General features: G+C 35.8%; 1 long non-coding RNA gene across 1 annotated transcript; it reads left to right on the forward strand.

The window, feature by feature from the left end:
- Positions 1-15,953: 15,953 nt before the first annotated feature.
- LOC122823231 lies at positions 15,954-19,226 on the forward strand. The gene is made up of 3 exons (XR_006369307.1): positions 15,954-16,140; positions 18,027-18,266; positions 18,581-19,226. It is a non-coding gene; the product is annotated as an uncharacterized LOC122823231 (long non-coding RNA).
- Positions 19,227-20,896: the final 1,670 nt, after the last annotated feature.

Consider the following 20,896-nt stretch of genomic DNA (forward strand, 5'->3'; position numbering starts at 1 on the left):
GGAATGTTCGTGACTGACAGGCTATTGAAGCATTTACTTCTTTTCGGCAAGTTATAAATCAGCCTGGATTTATATCCATTCATGGCTAGCACCTCGTCTTGCAATTTCTTGCCCGGGGCCACTCCTTGCCTTTATTTTATGTATTTTTTATCACCAGGCATATTTTAGCCCCTGCTTAAATCAGGAGACAGACTTGTCTCTCTGTAAAGCTAAGATGACTGTCCTCCTCACCACTTGTACAAAGGCAAAATTGCCTCATTGTGGAAAGGCGTTTGAAAGAAGAAATCTTACATTAATGATGTGCTCGAAGGCCAAACATTCATAATATTTTGTAATAGAAAATAAACTCTCCAAGAATGTGAAAAGAATGTATTTTCCCTTGTTTGTTTGAAATTAAATACTTCACTTAAGGCCGTTTACACATGTTTTATTTGAATGGGGTGGCTTAAAATTGTTTCATCAAATTAAAAACTGAAGCAGTTCACAATATAACAAGTGTCAAAGGATGATGGATTAAAACAATTCATCCCTCCAGGGCTGTGAATCCTACCTCAGGCTCATTGCATCTTTCCTGGTCTGATCCGATTTTCATGTGTCAAGCTACTGTTTGGATGCCTGTTTAAAAAGGTCAGGTCTAAATTGAGAGCAGGGAACACAACTTTCAAGGTTTAAGGATCAAATCTCAAAAGGCACTTTAGCAGCCTATATGAAGGAGAGTGAGAGAGGATGAGTGGTTCTCTTTCAAAAGTGTCTGACACAAGAGTTGATCTTGCAAGTTGAGAGTTGTTTTTGACGACTCTTGGGGTTTCCCATTAATCATATTTTTTCCCCATTTCCGCACACTGAAAAACTAATGATGCCACTCAGCTCTCTGCTGTACAGAAACTAACACACTCCATTCTTCATGTTAACTACTGTTTGCGCCCCCTGTCTTCCACTAACATGAGACTCTATGTTTTAGGATGTTTAATTAATCAAGCATTGCCTCACATTCACCACCAACTTTCTTACACACAGTTTGTTCGTACAATTCTTGATCCCTCTTTTGCTTTCCTGGCAGAGAATAAACAAAGTCTCTGAAACAACAGTAGCTTCACATGGCTGATGTAGATTTGTCAACTGAGTATCATGAATCAAATCTGTTATATATCTTGTTATGAACTTCAGCAAATATCTAAATCCCAAAATTGAGTGAACATTTGCATCAAATATACACAATAAAGTGGCTCATAGGTGTGTATGGATTATTGTATTGTCTTTATTTCATTTTCGGTATTATATTCAAAGAAAATTAGTAACCAGGTGGGGAAAGTTACTACATCTAAGCTGTACATATTTTATTTTTTATTAGTCATTCTCATCCGAACTTAAAATATAGAGCGAGGAATGTAGTAAGGTAGTGGGGAAGCGGCACATATTCATTTATCTTCTATTCTTGTTCCTTCATTTAATTGAATTTTCTACTATAGTACTGCATGGTCCGTGGATATAAATCACAGCTCTCAATCGGTCAAGACAGCCTGAAGACGTCTCTGGCTACAGATGTACAAGAAGGGCAGGCAGAGGGGCAAAAGGAGGCCAAGATTTATGTGCCCCAGGAAAAACATGACCCTGGGTCTCTGCTGGCTGTCAGGAGAGCATCTATTCCATTACCTTGAGGATTCATAAGCACTATATTTCAGGCAAAGGATCCTTGAACAAATCCAAAACAGACACAAAAGACTGAATGATTCCCATGAACTCAACACTGCTTATCTTTTTATTTAATACAGCAATTAAAAAAAAATCAAAATCTTGTTTTCAGTGTTAGAATGCAACACAAATGAAGCTGGCATCATGTTTGAAAGCAGTGCTTTATAAAATGGAAGATCCTTGAGCAGTTTGACCTGTCCTTTCCAATCCTGACATCTGCTTCTTTTTAACACTATAGCCAAGCGATCCCATGTTAAACTGGAGAGCCTAAAAGATGAATTATCCATTTCAATTTCCAGTTTTGACATTCATTAAAATGGTTCATTGAAAATATTTCAACAGAGGTTTACCATAGACATTCAACCTATTTATGTGCAAAACTCAGAACGTGGGAAAGAAGTTCAATGGAAAACATTATCTATATTAGCTAAGCCTGTTAGATAATGGACATTTTCAAGTCCATTATCTTGAAAATGGACTTCTGTAATACATCTGCAGAGATGTAATACATGTGCGTTACATCTCTGCCATTACATATTGCAGAGATGTCATTGCACAAATGAATAAAAACAGAAATTAGAAAGAAAATAAGAAAACACTTTACATTAAGAAAATATTAGCATTTTTGTTTCCTAGTCACAATGTAGAAAAAAGTTATGCGAGTTGGAGCAAGGACATGACCTGAGATGCTCAGAAGACAGTGTTTGAGTAAATATGTTTCATGTCTAAGCTTTCAACAAAGAGGTGTTTATGAATGCCTTGATGTTTGTCAGCTCTGAAGACTTGACCCTAATAAACACAGGGCGGCTCTTTACAAACCTTTTTCTAAAGTAATTGATTTGAATTTTTTTGCCGACTGAGGGCATGATCTATAGAACCCAAAAGTGAAGACCTTTTCAAATTAAATATAACCACTCCACCAATGCTACCTAACATAAACATCCCCCTTTTACTCCGTAGAAGAGTTCTCCTGACATCCAATCTGGTCTCAGTGTTCCTCAATAAAATTTCCCCTGACAAACATGATGGAGAGCCTCTCTGCTTCAGAGCTGGATACTCAGAAAACGACTTGAAGGAAAAAAAAAAATATTGCCATCCCAGCCGATGACTTGCCAATCCAAATTAAAAAAAGTTAGAGTGGCCAGGTTTATGCTGCACCCTTCATTGCCACTATATTTCACTCGTATGTGCCTGGTCTGCAATCACATTCTCAGACATTCATCCAGCATTGCTCTCCTCTCCCTCTGATCAGGTTACTTGTAAAGTTTAGTTTAATATTCACCATCTCTACACTTATATGGACTATTACACTGGCAGATTGCCCCCTATTAACTCAAAAAGTTGTTTGAAGGAATCAATATCTGCCAAACTGACATCAGTTTGACATGAAGGAACATTTTCTGGAACGTTTTTCAATAACACTCAAATTTCTGTTTGAAAGAGCCAGTCAGTGTCATGATCTTTTAGAATATGTGTTTTGCTTTATTTTGGCATTTATTTATATTTGCTGTCTTGTTCGCTCGGTTTTATTCGCCATTTCTCCAGTTTCCTCAGTTCAGCTTCAGCTACTCGACTTCCCACACAGCTGCACCTAGTTTCTAATCAACCACCTGCTCCTTGTCCAATATTCCTTGGACTTAAATAACTCTCAGTCAGATTGTTCTATTACTTACACCAGCACGCTTCCTTGTTTTCTGCTTGTGATGTATTATTTTGAATTTCCCCTTGGACTTTGAGTTTCTGAATTAAGTGAAACTGTTTATTTTCTCCTCTCTGCTCTTGGGTCCTTCTCTACACCATTACATGACATTCAGACAAGTACTTTGCCGGTTTTATGTTGTTTTATCACACCACCTGAGGCCCTTTGTTGTCTAATGCTATTTCAAATGCTGCAGAGCATTCAGGTACAAGTATGACCTCTAATCATATGAGGTCATATTTAATCATAAGCAGCAGAAAAACAAAAACAACTGAGTAGGAGGGGGAACACATATTTAATCATATGACCTCATATGTCAGAAAGTCAGTTCGTTAATAACTGACTTCAGTGTTCATTAAATATGGATCATAAAACTTTTCAAACTCATGCAGTTTATGGTTTACTATTCATGATTGTGGGCGATGAGTACGTGGGGAACTGCACAATTTCATTACTTCCACACGTTGCAACTCTACATGTACAGTTATGGAAATTTTAAAGAATACAACTTCCATTTGTAAAAATGAATATTGAGAAATATTGTTGACAGGGTCACTAGTGCAGAAAGCTTAAGAGCAAATGGAGTTGCAGCTCCGTCTTTTGATTTCAGGAGAACTGAGTTCCTCAACTTGGGATGTAAAAAAATAAGCAGCAGAAGGAACTGTATAACATACTGGTTAGGAAGCACTTCCTTCAGCTCCGTCACTTTTCATTTAGTTTTGCTTGTCTCTTACAAAACATGTAATCCTCATGATATTTTAAGATGCACAAAAATGTACTGTCTAAAGTAATTTTTTAATAAAGACTGTGAAGTTGCCTTGCAGTCTTTGGAGATGAAAATCTGTCAAGTTCTTGTTTTGTAGAGTGGTGCCTTCGTGACATGTTTGTGTGCATGTGCAGATAGAAGCCTCAAGTGATGGCTTCGGGGCAGCGGTGTCTCAGAGGGAGAACGTTCAGAGATGTTTGTCCTGTCTTTTGATCAGAGAAAAACAAAAACAACTGAGTAGGAGGGGGAACACTAAAATGAAACATGATAAATTAAGTGGTGAAGTGCATTCAGTACAAGTCTTAGAAGTAAAATTGACTGGAGTTATTTCAAGCAGGTCATTTTTCATTATGGTCAGAATAGTGACGTTAGCACTGCAAGATGTGCACTAAAGTAGTTTTAGAAAAAAATTGTACTGCTTTCTCACCTTGTCATAATCAATGCATATCTGTGCTGTGTGCTGTGTTTTCTTGCATATTAGGTTCATTCTCCAGCTTATCGTTACCATTAATCTTTTAACTTTAATTTGTGTAGAGTTTCTTGTTATTCTTGTTCATCTGTTCTGTGCATTTGAGTTCTCACACATTTTTCTGCATGTCTTTTTACTCTTGGTTTGTAGTTCCTCTACTGTTTTGGTTCACCCTCCTTTGTGTTCTGCTCTGTAATGTAGCTCACCTGTTTTGCTTTCCTCTATTTAATCACACCTGGTTTTATTGTCACTCCTCACTATTTAGGCTCCTTTGTTCTTAATATTTCTGCCAATTTCTTCCATTGTGTCCACCCGGCTTCCATGTCCCATTCTCTTTGTGCTTACTTGTAAGTTGTTGCTGTTATTGTTTATATTTGTTTATTTATTTTTTTTTGTAATTACTAAGTTTATCAAAATTGCCATAATGCTCTTCAGCTCCTGTATGCACTATGGGTTTTCTCATCTATCCACCATGACACAGCTCTGAAGATCATTAACCTTTGTATACCTTGCTTTGTAAGTGCATGAGTAAAATCGCTTCTTAACTGTTTGTAATTTGGTCTCTAAATCCATAAATGAATTGAATTGGGAAGTAACCTGGGGTTAAGTGATTTGCCCAGGGGAACATCAACATGTGACAAGAGGAAGCTAGAACCCACAACCTTTTGATTGTAAGATAACTACTCTACCCACTGAGTCACAGTAACCTGCAGAACAAAAGGTCAATTATTTTATCAATCAAAGGAACACAAATAAGCATGAGTTATGAAGCTAAATATTGACAGTGGAACAAGAAAAAAAAAAGTCAGACCTCAGTCTTCCTCTATGAAGTCTTTAAGATTTAAGACAGGGGTCACCAATCTCGGTCCTCGAGGGCCGGCATCTAGCACGTTTTAATTTTCTCCCTGGTGGCACAAACAACCTTTTCAGCATGTCAATGTTCTTCTTACGCCTTCTAACGAGCCATCATCTGATTCAGGTGCGTTAAACCAAGGAGAGAACTAAAACATGCATGAGGCCGGCCCTCGAGGACCGAGTTTGGGGACCCCTGATTTAAGAATTTAAGATTTTAAATAAGAAACTTTGTGGAAATATTACAAATAGAAGAGGCTAAAGGTAATATTCAAAAGTCATGGTGGGATTAAAGGAAAAACTGCCTGGATTGTTAAATGTGAACACTTGAATGAGAGTTTGCTGATGTACTGCTACATTTTTTAGAAGGACATTTTTGAAAAAATAAATATGACTTTTGGAAGGCAACATTTAACTAAGGGAAAAGCAAGAAGACAGAATGATGCACATTGAGAGGAAAGGTAAAGTGAGAGATTTGGGGCAGTTCAGGTTAAGTGTGGCAGACTGACTGAAAGCAGAATGAAAGCATTAAGGGTTTGGAAGGAGTAATGCAGGGGTTGGTTTAACAGTTCCATAGCGTTTTCATTTCCCTACACACTCCTTTACTTGACAGAGAGACCACATGAGGACATACAAATTTAGAAAGGAGGATTTTCTGTCAGAAAATCAACTGAACCAAAGCTTCACTGTGAAGTGGGCGTTGCAGTTTATTACAATTATGTCATGGCAATTGCTTTGCAAAAATATTGATATTCATACATTTTCTTCTAATTGTTCATGTTAAACCAAAAACCACAAATCTCAACATCATTTTAGTCTGCCTTTCATGTAGCAGTCCAGTATCTGTCCTTCTCTCACCCTCTTGTTTATCAGCTCTAATAAAAGCTAATATTCATATTTGTTTTGTTTTTCCCATGGTTTCCAGGGATTTAGTCTTTGCCTGTTTGCATTCACTTGTGCTCCTGAGCTCAACCTCAAGTCTCCTCCATTCACCCTCCGCACTACTTTGAGAAACTCCAAGACAAAGTCAGAGATCTTATCTCACCTCTGGTCAGCAATAAATCCTTATCTCTGCCTGCCTGTCTGTCTCGCAGCACAGCAATATATCAAAATGAATTCACACATTGCTCAAACCAACATCAACTGCAGCCATCCGAAATTAATAAGTACCTCTTTTTTAATCCAGCCAATAATTCAAGAACAATAAGTAAGTTGTTTTTTTTTTTTAAACACGATTTTAGAATTTTTCTTATCAGCATAATAACTGCTACAGTTGTTCTTGTCTTCTATTGACTGCTGCTGAACACCGTCACCATCAAACGCTCCAAGCAGGAATGAACCATTTCATGCTGATCCGTGGGGGTTTCCAGGGCAAATATGAATGTGTTTTTTTTGGTCTGGAAGTGGGAACATTACAATGTAGAACACTGATTGCCAGTTATTGGAAATGCCTGATGAGTGCTGTTGCATGTTACTTGTTCACATAATTGGCTCAGAATGGTTTGAATAGTTTTCTTCTCTTAAAAAATATTTGAACACTGCACTTTGTATTTATTTTATATCATGTTAATATTTGTTCGATGACTTGAGTGGTCTGATTGTGAGAGAAAAGCAAAAACAGAAGAAAATCTCCCAAGTGAATTTTTATTTATTTATTTATTTATAGGTCTAAAGTCATTTTGAACAGAATACTTGTTCAAAATGTATAATTCTGCTCCATTTTATCATTTCATATGGGTTCTAAACATAACACTCTATTCCCTGTATCCTGCCTTACATACAACCTGTTGTATATAAAGCAGAATCAGACTTTTAAATCATCCACTACATTTATATTGCACTTATGAAATCAGCTAACTGATGGCTTGTTAATAATAAAGCACTAAAATATGTAAGCAGATATGTAACTAAGAAGAAAAAGGCACAGCTATAATTATACAGTAGAAAAATGCTTCCTTTTTTATATTAAAAAGAATATAAACAAACTAGATGTCTCATTGGGTCTCAAGGCAAAACTCTCTTAATGAAAAGTTAAATATATTTTCCTCTGGTTAATTTCTCTGTGATTTTCTGTTTATTAAAGCATGAGGAACTGTAGCAAGATGACAAGTACATTAGTATGCAGAAAAGGCAATAACCTGGGAAAATAAACAATTATTAAGCTGAGGTTTAGGATTTGTCCTTGTATTCTTCTGAATCATTACAAGAATGCCAATAAACTGGAGAAAAAAGACATTTTGCAATAAAAAGCACATTTGAATGTTCTGTAATTGTACACTAGAAGCCCATAGTAATTAAGGAAGTTCAGGATTTTAAAGGGCATGGTATTTTTTCCACAAAATGTTATGAAAATCAAACACTTTAATCTGACTCTAGAGTATTAAGACTAAGAATCCCTGTGGGTTTCTGGGAATATTTGTTGATCTTGCTTGAGATGTAAAGATGTTAATCGTTTGTCCTTTTCACATCTTATTTTTTATTAGATTATTGAGCAGAAAACACTGAGACATATGTGGTGAAGGTGTAGGAATGTTAGGCAAAATATCTGTCCCCGGTTCAAAAATGTTGCTGACAGGAGATGCAGAACCTCTAAAAACTAACAAGGGTAGCTGCAACAACTTGTCGTAACTGATTACATACTACTTTCTACAGAGAAGACAGGCAGGGTGAGGTGAGATGAAAGTTAAACATAAGCCAAAGTGATTAGAGGAAATGGACCTTGCTTGTTTTTCATTGTCTACCAGCAGGAGGCAGTGGTGCTGAATAATCCTAGCTGACTGCAGTGAATGCTGAATGAGACGAGGGAGGATTGTCCCAGGTTTTTGTCTTAACGTCCGATGCATGCATAAAAGGGTGTACGCTTACAGGAGTAACGATCTGACTGACCAGAGTCAAAGACAATGACAGACTTCTGGTGTGCGATAAGAATTTCAGGTGAGTTTGAAAAAGCTGTCTGTGACATTCCCTAAAAATATAAAAGCCTGTTCTAATCTATTCTACTGTTTCTCTAGCCATATGTTTAGGTTTGCTTTCCTACTGGAAGGCAAACTTCTGACCCGGTCTCAAATTATTTGCAGCCTTTAACACTCGGCGTGATAAGATTCCCTTGAATTTAGCTTCACCCATCTTCCCAGGAAAAAAAAAAAAATGATACTGCCACCACCATGTTTCACAGTGAAACATGTTTCATGTTTCACTGTGAGGACAGTATCTCTTAAGGACAATGCTGGTATAGCAGCAATATCCTGCTGGTATAGCAGTAGCACGATACCCTTCTCCCCTTTAATACTTTAACAAGCATGTTCTATCCATGTCTTTATTTACTCTATAACTATCTTATAACAATTATTAATTCAGCATTTTATGGGTATAACAGGAAAAAATATTATCTTTTGTAACCAAGTGCTGGCTTTTTGAAATTTGCCACAGGTTTAATGACTTGTCTATCAAGCAAGAGTATTGCTGGCACATTCTAAATATAGTTTGTACTGTATGGTTAATTAAAAAAGATATATTTTATTTTTTCAATTGCCAGCAAACAATATTCAATTGCACTTCTTAAAACTGTAAGAAATGTGCTTAAGCAGTGAACTGTGTTTCCCGCATGGATGGCATGCTGTCTGAAGTGTGAGTATTTCCAAAACAATCTGCAGCGAGTGCTTGCCCAATAACAGCTGGGAGGAAGCATCATGGGACCGTGATGGATGCATGAGCCTGTGATTGGACAGGATGAGCCGCTTGTCATGTTTCTGCCAGAGAGTGGAAGACACCGCCTCTCTGGGTACTACCAGCCACCAGAGAAAAAGAGAGAAGAGTTAAAACAAATTTGATGTCATGAATTGTAGTCACAAAAACCACCATCAAAATACAAAGAAGATTACTTCATATTAATCTAATGTGGTGTTTATTGGTATTTTACGTAAATTTAGATAAGCACATAACCATCAGCAACAGTTTTCGTTTGCCAATCTGTTTAGGCTGAAATGGAACAAGATTCCCCAGATCCTAACAAAACTTTTCATACTGGAAACACTTATCAAGTAGCAGTGGAGATATGATATGTCCCTTTTCTTAAACTTGTTTGTGACAAAAACAATGAAAAGGATTGTTTGAGATCTGAAGCAGTGAAGTTTAAACAAGTCAATTAAATTTTTTTATATAGATCTTGCTGGGGTTTATTTCAATAAGGCATCACACTGTTTAAAATCTGACATTTTCTCGTTTCTGCAGCACTCTGCGAAGCAAGTGAGAGAAATTATAATAACTTAAAATGAGACCGAGTCTAATGACCGATTCATTTCTTTCTAAAACACTGATGGTGTATTTTCCCAAGATGATATCATCTATAAATATCATTTAACTTAATACTAAATTGTGGACTCTTTTTCTCAAGGTGCATCGGTCTGATTTTTAAACAGACAATTAAAAATGTCTTATATTTGCAGAAATTGAGGCTAATATAGACTAAATGAGAGTAGAGCTCCCTTTCTGCAAATATGAAACAATTGTACCTGCAGTGTATTGCTATAGTATGCAGCAAGAACACACAGTTAGGTGCACATCTTAAACAATAGGACAACAGTAGGAATACAATCAATTGTACTGGAGGAAGTAAAGGTAAGGGGAGCTCAAAAGGTTTTACTTAGACTGACATGCAAAATGGATCCATCCGATCCAGTTTGCCTAAAACAAAAACAGAACAAGCTCTGTCCAAAACACAAACTTGTTACAGCTTTTATTAAACATTTACTTTCTCCTTGCCCCTTTCCTACCAATAATAGATTTATAAAGTACAAGACTAATGATGTTTATATTTAAGCTTTCATTTTGTTTGAAATGATTGCAACATGGGGTGTATTTTAAGTTTATTTTCTAACTCATTGAGACTCGGTAAGAGAATCGAAAAGGAAGCAAATCAATAAGTGAGATTGATAATGGAATCAAAATGGCTAAATTCTTATCTCTTCCCATCCGTGCACTGGATTTTTTTTTTAGGAATTTCAGGATAGAGTAGCTCAATTCAAATGCACACCACTGTGTACAACTTTTATTTTCTGAAAATTGTGAAAACTATGTATTATTTTTCTTTCACAATTAAAATTCTAAAAGAAAAGACATTTGGTTCAAACATGAGAGAAAATATAAGAAGTTCAAGAGACATTGCTTTTGAGGGGCTTTTTAATTCTGTTTACCTATCAAACTGGTACAAAAATAGACATCAGTCAAGACTCATGAAATAAATATTCATTCATCCATTTATTGTCTGCACTCAATTATCCTCACAGGATACTAAAGTGCCTTTCTCCAGCAGTGATTATTTTACAATGAAAAAACCAGCAAAAATGAAATGAACTTTATCTTTGAGTTTGTTAGTGTGCTTCAAAAGTCACGGAATTGATACATCATTTTATACTATGGTTGTATTTGTATGTTTTAGATAAAAGTTTTAGTGAAGAACCTTTTAGACCCAATCTGCCCCTTTCTGTTTGACTCTATAGCTTTTCAACTGTTAGTTTCTTGCCTTTACCCATGGTTTGACATGGTCTGCCACAGCAGTACAAAGAAAAGAAATTCAGTGTTTTGCAAAGATCACAAAAGGGCGATAGTAAATTGGACTAAGCCATGTAATCCTCTTGTTTTGGCTACTGGGGCAAGAACCTTGTGCTTCCATTTGTAGTTATTTTTGTTTTCCTTTCACAGTCAGCTCTGTTGATTATCATTCAGATATTTCAATGGTTCCTCTATTATTATTATTAGGAAAAGGGTCAAAAAGTCTTTGTAACTTTGACTAAAATGTGGGTGTTTAGATTTAAAAGTGAGATGTTTGGTTTGTTTGTTTACTTCCTTAAAAGTTATAGTTTTGGAGATATAACAGCAATATTATGTTTGAAACATTTACAGCAGTTTGTATGTCACTCGTCATCAATTATCAGTTATATATCACATACTATGTACCGTATTTAATTCGAGTGTTTTTTATTCAAATCTTGAATAATTCATTACATTTTAGGAGGATAATAATTTTGAGTTATATAATATTTATTGCTGATAAAACAAATGAATTTGATGCATTTCTTGGGGAATAGTGACATCCATTTTTGCTCTGACAGAAGCAAACCAACATTATTTCTCTAGGGGGGACATGAATTAGCCAGGAATTGATCAGGCTTTTATAAATTAAATCATTTACAGCAAATTACTAAGGGACTGGTTGGAAATATCCTGTAGGTGATTTTTCTATTTGCTGTTAACTGACACATGCTAGCAGATAAAAGAAAAGTAAAACCAGAGTAAATAAAAAAAGGCTAAATTTTTTATTATGGCAATTGTGTTGACACTAAAACTATAAATGTAGAACCCAAATGCATACACTTGTAACTCCTAAGATATTTATATTATTGCACTCTTTCCAAACCTTTGCTAGTCTTTAAAATGGAGGGATGACAGGATTTCTTGTTCCTTGAAGACATATTTTCTCTCTTTCAAAAGCCTTCTTCGGTACTTATGTTTTGAGAGTTGATATGTTGCCAACAAGTCAGTGTCCCATTCCTTCATCATGAGCTTAGGGTGTTGTCTCTTTGTGGAATGTTTCCTAACAAGTCCAACATGTGAGATGTGTTGGTTATCTAGGGCACGAAGAGATAAAAAGAATGCAACAGGTTTTTAGAAAAGCATTCTGGGAGTTGTGACTTTACTTTGCTAGAGCATTGGTGACTATGTCCATTGTGGCTTTTTAATTTACTCCAGTATGGTCAAATGTGTTCTCTATTTTTTTCTTGGTTGCCATTGGATGTCAAAAATGTAAAATTTTGCCTGAGCCTCCTTTTTGTCCTCTTAACACCCAGTTGGTAGATAAATATTGTTTCTGGATTTATTTTGCCTGCTCATGCCTCTCTTTTCATGTTTATTTATTCTCACCTTTGATGTGTGAACAGAAACTAAAAGTTACTCAGCAACAACTCAGTCACTACAGTGTAATGGCAGATATGAAGTCTGCTATCAGAAAGCTGCACATTGTGGAAGAACATAGTCATGAGTTTTATCTTTCCCAGCATCTACATATTTGTATGCATATCAAACTAATCAGCTGACCTGAATTGTTTTCATCATGTTTGGGCCAGCAATAAATTTCCATAAGACAAAGATATAAGACAAATATTTGGGTGTATTCAAATCCATGAATACACCCAAGGTTCTCCATTGCTAAATGTTGCTGCAAACAACATAACTGGAGCAACAACCAAAACTCCTGCATGCTCACAGGCTGCCCATGTTCCTGCCCAATGTTCACGCCCTACAATAGTAAGGAACAGACGCCAATGGACACACATAACTTGGCTAGGACTGAAACAGACTGAACCATCAAAGGGTAATAGTGAGACTTGACAGTGGAGAAGAAGTTTATGTGAGCCGTGGCAGACATCAAGATCCTATTCATATCTGTAAGGGTCTGTTCAGGGGAAAGTAGCTGTTCACTGTTCACCTCTGAGGAAAAACTACTCTGTGAAAAGGTGACAAGAGCGACCACTCTAAAAGCAAAGAAGGCAAGATCATTACTCTTTTTCTCTGCTCTTAATGGCTTTTCTTTTACTCCCTTTCCAACTCACTGTCATGAGAGAGGTCAAGCAGCAGGCACTGTTTCTGGTGGAGCTCTTGTAGAAGGTAGACATATATATGACAAGGTGTATCACATGATTTACATAAATTATGTACTCATAAGATATATAAATGCATTGTCAATTTTGACCTTAGCAAAAGCTCTTTCCATGATTACAAAACTGAAACTGAAGGACATATGCTTTTTTTTTTCTTTTTTTTTTATGTAAATGTGTCAAATCTTAAGTACTTAATGTCTCTAAATAACTAAAGAAGCTGAGTGCCAAAAATACCTACATTTCAATGTCATTATAATGACACAACTCTAAAGGTCTAATACAGTATGATGGAGATGCTGGATGCACAAAATTAAAAGTAAAATACACAAATGACAAGTTATGAATGGGATTTTATTTTTGTTTTCGTATGTAATTTTTTAGAAACGTATATTTGCTAAAACTGTTGCTGTGTCCTGACAATAATATGAGACAGATAATCTATGAAAAAAACACCTTGTTCCTGCGGTCCTTCTGTCATCGGCAGAAATATGTCACTCCTGTGCAGAAACAACGAATCAGACACAGGAGGAACGTCACTGTCAATCAAGCTCATGTACATGCAGCTCACACATTTCCCCTTATCCTCAGCTGTGCTGCAGTTCCTCCCCCACAGGAGAGCCTGCCATGCAGAAAGCACAGGCTATTGATACTGGCCACTGATGTTTCTTTCTGTAATCACAAAACTTACAGAAAGTTTTTTCTCTGCCATTGTGGCAAACTGGTAATTTTTTTCTTTTTTCTTGACATGCATGAAATTGGCAAGCCTAACATTTATTGAGCTGATATACAGCAAACTCTAAATAGAAATAGTACATTAATAATACATTATTGGCATTGTGGAATCAGTCCATGACACAAATAAAATGTGAGGTTCATACCTAAGCACTTGTTCCTTTAACAACTTGCCTCTTTTTGAAGACTGCATGTACGTCATAGATGTGTGTCATTTTAGGAGTGACATAGGAACAGTCCTGAATGCCTCAACAATGAGTCATTAAAAAGTTATGTCACAACTATAGTTATTTTTAGCTAAAGGTAAAACACGGGCTGTGCAACTAAAATACTGATTCAACCACATTTGGACCAACTAAAGAATAAGGCTAAAGTGATCATGGATGTTGACCATCAGAAAATATGCAGGTGATGAGGTAAATAAGCTCTAGTTTAATTTAGTTTTAGACATGTATGTATCAGAATTAGAAAGGGATTTCTGATCTCCAGTTTTTTTTTTTTTAAGTTTTGACAAGCTGATACTGATTTTGGCTGGTTTGATAAAATTTTATTTCAGCCTGATGTACCTGCGTCACTGTCACATCATTAAAGCATAAATAAACAAGTCATCTTTGTTGTGGTCAATAGATGAAGTGGCTGCAAATGCTACATGTTGATGTAGGGAATGCTTTAATCAGATTTTCTTTTCTTTTTCAATGGTGAATGAAGAGTGTCAAAAATGATTATGTCAAGTGATTCTGTCCAAATCACTGACATCCAGGCTCTAAAATAAAATATATTTCTGTTTTTGTATCTTTCCTGTCTTGATTTGCTTTTAATCACAATTATAGAGGCCTATTTCAGAAAATAAAGTAAAACTAGTCCATAAATTTCTTACATGTGGAGTTGAATATTGTGATTAATAATTATCAAGCATATCAAACATTTATTTAAAAGCCTGCAGCTGATTGAAAAAGCTGCAACGCTGATTAAAATTAAACGAGAAATACAGATGCGGTTCTGAATGAAAAACCACAATTCCCTCTTTAATAAGTTACAGTCCTATTCCCCTTCAAAGGTCTTCCTTCTAGACTGCAGGGTTAGTTTCTGAAGGCCAGTCCAGAGCTAGTTAATTCAGATAAAAGTAAGTCTTGTTTTGCACAATCATTTACACGTTTCCACTAGAACTTGTCCTATGTGATTAGATCTCAGCTGGGTGTCAGTTGAACAATATACAGGACAGGAACAAATGCTCCAACTGCATTATTAATTATACATTAACATGGACATCTGACTGCAAAATCTTGTTTTGCCTTTTAACGTTGATTTGAGAGAAGGAAAGCAGAACACACAAATACTAGATGACAACAAAGCTTATCATCATATCACATGCAAAATGGAAAATAAAGCCTAACCCCTTAACTGTCATGACAACACCGGTGGACCCATTAACTTACTTGTAAGCACTTGAAGAGTGACAGTTAAGGTTTAAAGAACTGCGAACAATGTCTGGTTGGGCATCGCCATGTTGATAACAGGAATGCTGTTATCTCGAGTGTGACATCAAACCCAGCAGTTCTGACTTCCTGTTTTTAGCAGAAGGTCACTGAGGCATTGAGTTTGTTCAGAGGTCAGAACATATATGCACATTCTGTACATAATTTTTAAAATGACCCTACTCACTTCCACATTTCTTTTAATCTAAATATGCTATTTTAATTACTGCGTACAGCATACTTTTTATTATTTTTATATTGTTTCCTTTGTGTAAATCTCTTCACTTTGACTGTTAGTTTGCTGCTAATACAATTTAATTTACCCACTGAAGGACAATTAAAGATTCTACTGTATTTTCTTTAACTAAATCCATGCTGTCATCTAGGTACATGGAAATGAAATTTATTGGTCAAAAGTGACAATAATAAGGGACTAACTGTATAATAAACCAGCAAATTATTATAATTAATTGAGAAATTAGTCAATAATATCACATAAAACCAATACAATAAAATAAAAAAAAAAATGTGAATCTTGATGAGAAAACCAGTAAAAGTGCTCAAAATCCCAAACAGGTTGTTCAGGTTATATAAGCACAGTCAACTCGGATACACCTGTTAGACCAAAAGACACACCCTCTTTCCTCATTTGAGCCTTGACATGTCAAGAATCTGTTGTTCGTACTGGCAGCGTCTGTGAAGTGAAAAAGTATCTGTTCAGGGCTCACCTTTAAGGAAACCTTTCTCCACAGAAAGGCAAAATTTAAACTGACAAGAGAAAAACTTCTAAAAGCTAAAGGGTAAGACCATTACTCTTTTTTTCCTCCCTCTTAATGGCTTTTCTTTCACTTCCTTTCCAGCTCGCTTTCATTGCTGAGGAGGGTTATGGAATTTCATTACTTATGATTGAAATCCGGTGAAGTTTTGGAAGCAAAAAGGTGCATTGAAAATGCCAGCATCCCCTTCGGATGCCAGCAGTCTAATTTACTGTCAGCCTCAATAAATGAGGAGCCCACCGGATGGCATCGAATAAGTTGTTATTCCACCATCAGGGTTATCACATAATATCTGATAATGTCTGTGGGGAGCAATTGTATCTGACAGTTAAAACAGAAGGCCTCAACCTCTGGCAGCAGGAGTGGTCGTGAGTGAGGAAGGATTGTTAATATGTCAAATCAATGTGACTTCACTCAATAAAGAGTTCATAAAAGAAATGGAGATGAGATAGGAGAGCTAACCACTCTCTGCGGTGGGAGGATATTATTCTGTAATGAAACTGAAAAAAATAATTTTTTACACGTCTGGGTGGAAACACAAACTTGAGGACACTTTTTTTTAATTTTCCGCAGGTGTCAAACACGTCAAACGCCATTTCAGATGATGTAGTCTGTCTTTTGGAGCAATTACATTTAGAGTAAATGCTACCCAAGTTATGTAAAACTTCTGAGTCTTCTGTGGTTTTCTGCCTCTTATTACTGGAGATAATCTCCTTTATCAGCTGATAATTGAACACTCAATAGTTCAGCAAACCCAAAATAGTCCCAAAAGTACCTGTTATCAGGTTGTTAAACATGGATACTGAAATAAAATAGCAGCTGCAATGTAGGATGCAGGCAGCTATGTGCTGGTGTGTATACTGTAGTTTATTTTTGCTTTAGGGATGTATAATTTTTCTTCAGAAAGATATTACATTTTAATACAAAATAACATCAAAAATGTTATGCATATAATCTGTGATAATTCTTCGGGAAAAAAACAACAAAAAACTGCTAAATCGAAAGCGTTTTGAAGTTGCCTTTTCATTTAAATTTCATTTTAATTTGTGACTGCTTTTACCTGTGATATTACATAGATAGCTGCAGACTTGTCAGAATGTCCTGCTTATTGCTCAGGAGATCGAGCCTTGTGTGACTTTGCTGCATGTTTATTTGTATGTAATGGGATTAAATGCCCTGCACTCCATTTCAACCAGTCACCTCTCACTGCAACATGTGGACCATCACAATCATAAGCAGATTGGCTTAATTTAAAGGTACTGATATAATTATAAAAACTGTTTGAGAGCTATCAACTATAGCCTATTAAGCTTAAATTGAAATGCTTTTAGTAAAAATGACTGTGTTTCATGAACAAATTTTGAAACAACATTCACTCCGTCTAGTAGTTTAATCCTCATGGGACTCCTTAATGGTATACCAAAACAAAGAGCTCAAACATGAGATACAGTATGCTCATGTTATTCTAGTGCCAGCCATTGTTCTTATGAAATTTAAATGGATTAAATAAAGCTGAATAAAAGTGAAACCAACTCTAGAGATTTGAATATGGCTCTGTTGTCTGGACTTACACTCTAGCCCCTCATGAAGTAATATGTTGACCTAGTTAAAACTTGGTGAAAAGATTACATCTGTTTTGTTGTACTTGAGTTAGTGTTTCCAGTGGTAGAAACAGAAAAAATAAAATAAAAACTGGTGTCAAATACCAGCAGGGGAACTGGTTTGGCTGGAAAAACACACCCAGAGTACAGAGGGAGAGGTGTTAATGACTTTGGTTTAGATTTTAATACACTGTTATAAACAAAACCTGTTTCACATGCGTGTTCAAATCACAACATTAACTCACTCTTTTTTTATGACAGGCAAATTTACTGTTTCCCTTCTTTGATTTTTTTTTTCTTTTTAAATAGATATTGTATCAAACTAAACAAGCATCATGGGACGAGGTGAGAGTGAGGGGTGGGAGGAAGAGCCTAAGACAACTCAGCCCAAGAGTGATGGGGACAACAAGGAAAAAAGTTCCAACGGTGGAGGCTGTCCAAAGTGCTGCTTGAAGACCAGGGACTGTCTGATGAGCGCAGAATGTGGCAGAGCACTGCAGATCTCCAGTGTTGTCGCCTTCTGCGGAATGTGTATCCGTGCATGGACGTGTAAGTTTGAACTTGAGAAATCCAAACAGTAATGGGCTTTTGTGATGAATTCAACATGAATAACAATAAAACAGGACTTTTGATTATTCTTTTGGTTACTAATAATTCTCAAAATGGAAATTAATTTCTTTCACTGAAGATTTTAAAACAAGTAACCATGACATTTAATCACTGTGACTGTCTATTAATTAATCTCTTCATCTTTTTTTTTTTTCACTCTCTATTTCAACTATTTAGAACCTTTTTTTCCCCCACACATAATATTTAATTACTAATTTTTCCTTGGTTTTTTTTGTTTGTTTTTTTAATTACAGAATCATCAAGGCCATCAGGACTTCTATGAACTATGAAGAATCTTTCAATCTTCTGATTGAAATATTTTACTGTACTCTAAAATGAAAAAATGTTTAATTTTACTCTTAATTTTTCTTATCTTGAGCAAATATTTAATATAAAAAATAAGTTAGCAGTATTTTAAATAGATAGGACAGTTATTAAAAATGTCATACTTTACCAAAATATTTGATTTATGTAGAAAGAGGGAAGTGTATTTGTATCTATGCAGTAAATAATGTCATAATGTAGAAAGTTGGAGTCAAGCTTGTTTGTATTTATTGTAATTTAGAGAATTACATGGGAAGAGCTTGAATGTATATAAAAACTAAGTAAGCGTGATTTATTTTTTGTGTTAAAGTAAATTTTTTTGCAGTTTATCTCCTTACAAATTGGTCAGATGTAAGAGATAAATACATAACATTCATTTTGAAAAGCTGTTCTTACAATTTGATCACAACAAAACTCATCTGACATTCATCAATGCAATGTGTGTTTGCATTGTATTTTGTGTTTGATTTGATGTAAAGCACTTTGAAATGCCTTGCTGCTGAAATGTGCTATACAAATAAAGTTTGATTGATTGATCAAGCCTTCAATTTGAGGGCTTTGGTTCAGTTTGCCCAATTTTAGAGACTATTAATTTTATGAAACAAAAACCACATTTTCTTCCATTGGACCGTAAGCAAATAATATCCTGCACATAAAAGAACTCCAACAACTATGAAGTACAGAGGTGGCATCATGTTGTGTGTGTGTGTTGTGCTACAGGAGGAACTGGTGCACAAAATAGATGACAACTTCAAAAAAGAGCTATATGTGCAAATATTGAACGTCTCAATATTTAGTAAATGCTGCAGACTTTTTATACAAACAATTCTTTAAATTATATGTAGCTCATCAAAAGCACATTAGTTTTCAGTGTATTTGTTAGATTCATTTGTCCTTATGTAGCTGCCTTCCTGTGTCCCACTGTCAGCAAAGGCATCACAATACAGGGGTGACATTTAAGGCGGACAGATTAAGGCCTCTCTCCAATTAATTTCGCTTTCCTCTCCCTGCTAAATACACAATCAACCAAAGGCAAAATGTCACTGAAACAAACGAGGAGCCGCCGTGTGGCTGACAATTACCACCAAGCACCTCAGAAATGCCAATATGTTAAACTGGGAGCGGTGTGTGAGATGAATGAGCACAAATGGCGATCCAGAGGCCTGGTGCTGCAGCCTTGCCAAAAATGGAATGCGTGCGGTCCTTGACATTTTTATTTGGTAATGACAGCTGACAAGTCGATGCAGAGGTCAAACGTTTCAAAGGTGTTGAACATAGCGTGTCTGATATATAGGATCACATCATTAGTAATACAAGAAAAGTGCACCATTCTGCACAGCATAATAATCTGGTATTGATTAAGTGATCCCAAATCAATTTTCTGAATTCACCATAGTGTCTTAAGTCAATGATAAATTTTTAATATATAAACTATTAAGACCACAACACAGTTTTGTGCTGTGTCATTTCTATACACAAGGCCAGACAAGTCTAATATCCCAGCAATAACTACTAATACCCAGGAAAAAGCGAGCTAGAAACGACCAGTGAGCAGAAACAATCTTATAATCTGGGGATATTTAGTTATGCCTGTGGGACAAGAACTCTTCCTTCTCACCACAGGGAGATGTTTAAATGAGGAATGGTTGCAGCTAAAAAGATTAGATTGATTAGATATCTTAATTATTGCCATTTTTCACAATGTAGCTAACTCTGATGCTCACAGAGGCAAAAATGGGACAGATTTTCCAAAGCAACAAAAAAAAAAACTTTTTATTTCTTTGTGTGTTTGTGAAAGGCACTTGTAGCATTACTGTATGTCACCTGACTAGACCAGAAAAACTTTGATTTTGTGCTGCAATGTTCTTTAATAGCTTTTACACACAGTATAGCATGACCACACACAGACTGTGATTTAATTAATTTGCTCAGTCTCTTTGAATATGTTTAGTTCTATTCTCTCTGTTCATTCACTTGTTTTGCCAGAACCTCTGAGCAGAAGACAGCCCAGGACTCATTCCAGACCAATCAAATATTTTGTTGCCTTACTTGTATAACATTGAAAATATTATAAACTAAATTTGGTAGCAAGACTTTTTGATAATCAAAATTAGCAAATATCTGCTTCTCAGACAAGACTTGACACTGAGTTATTGAAATAAAATAACTGTGAAGATATTCTAATTGTTGAAACACTGCTATATTTGGTGGGAGAGAGGAATAATGTTTGAACATCATAAGTATAG

This window comes from Gambusia affinis, linkage group LG20, assembly GCF_019740435.1.
Source record: "Gambusia affinis linkage group LG20, SWU_Gaff_1.0, whole genome shotgun sequence".
Lineage (NCBI taxonomy): Eukaryota > Metazoa > Chordata > Actinopteri > Cyprinodontiformes > Poeciliidae > Gambusia > Gambusia affinis.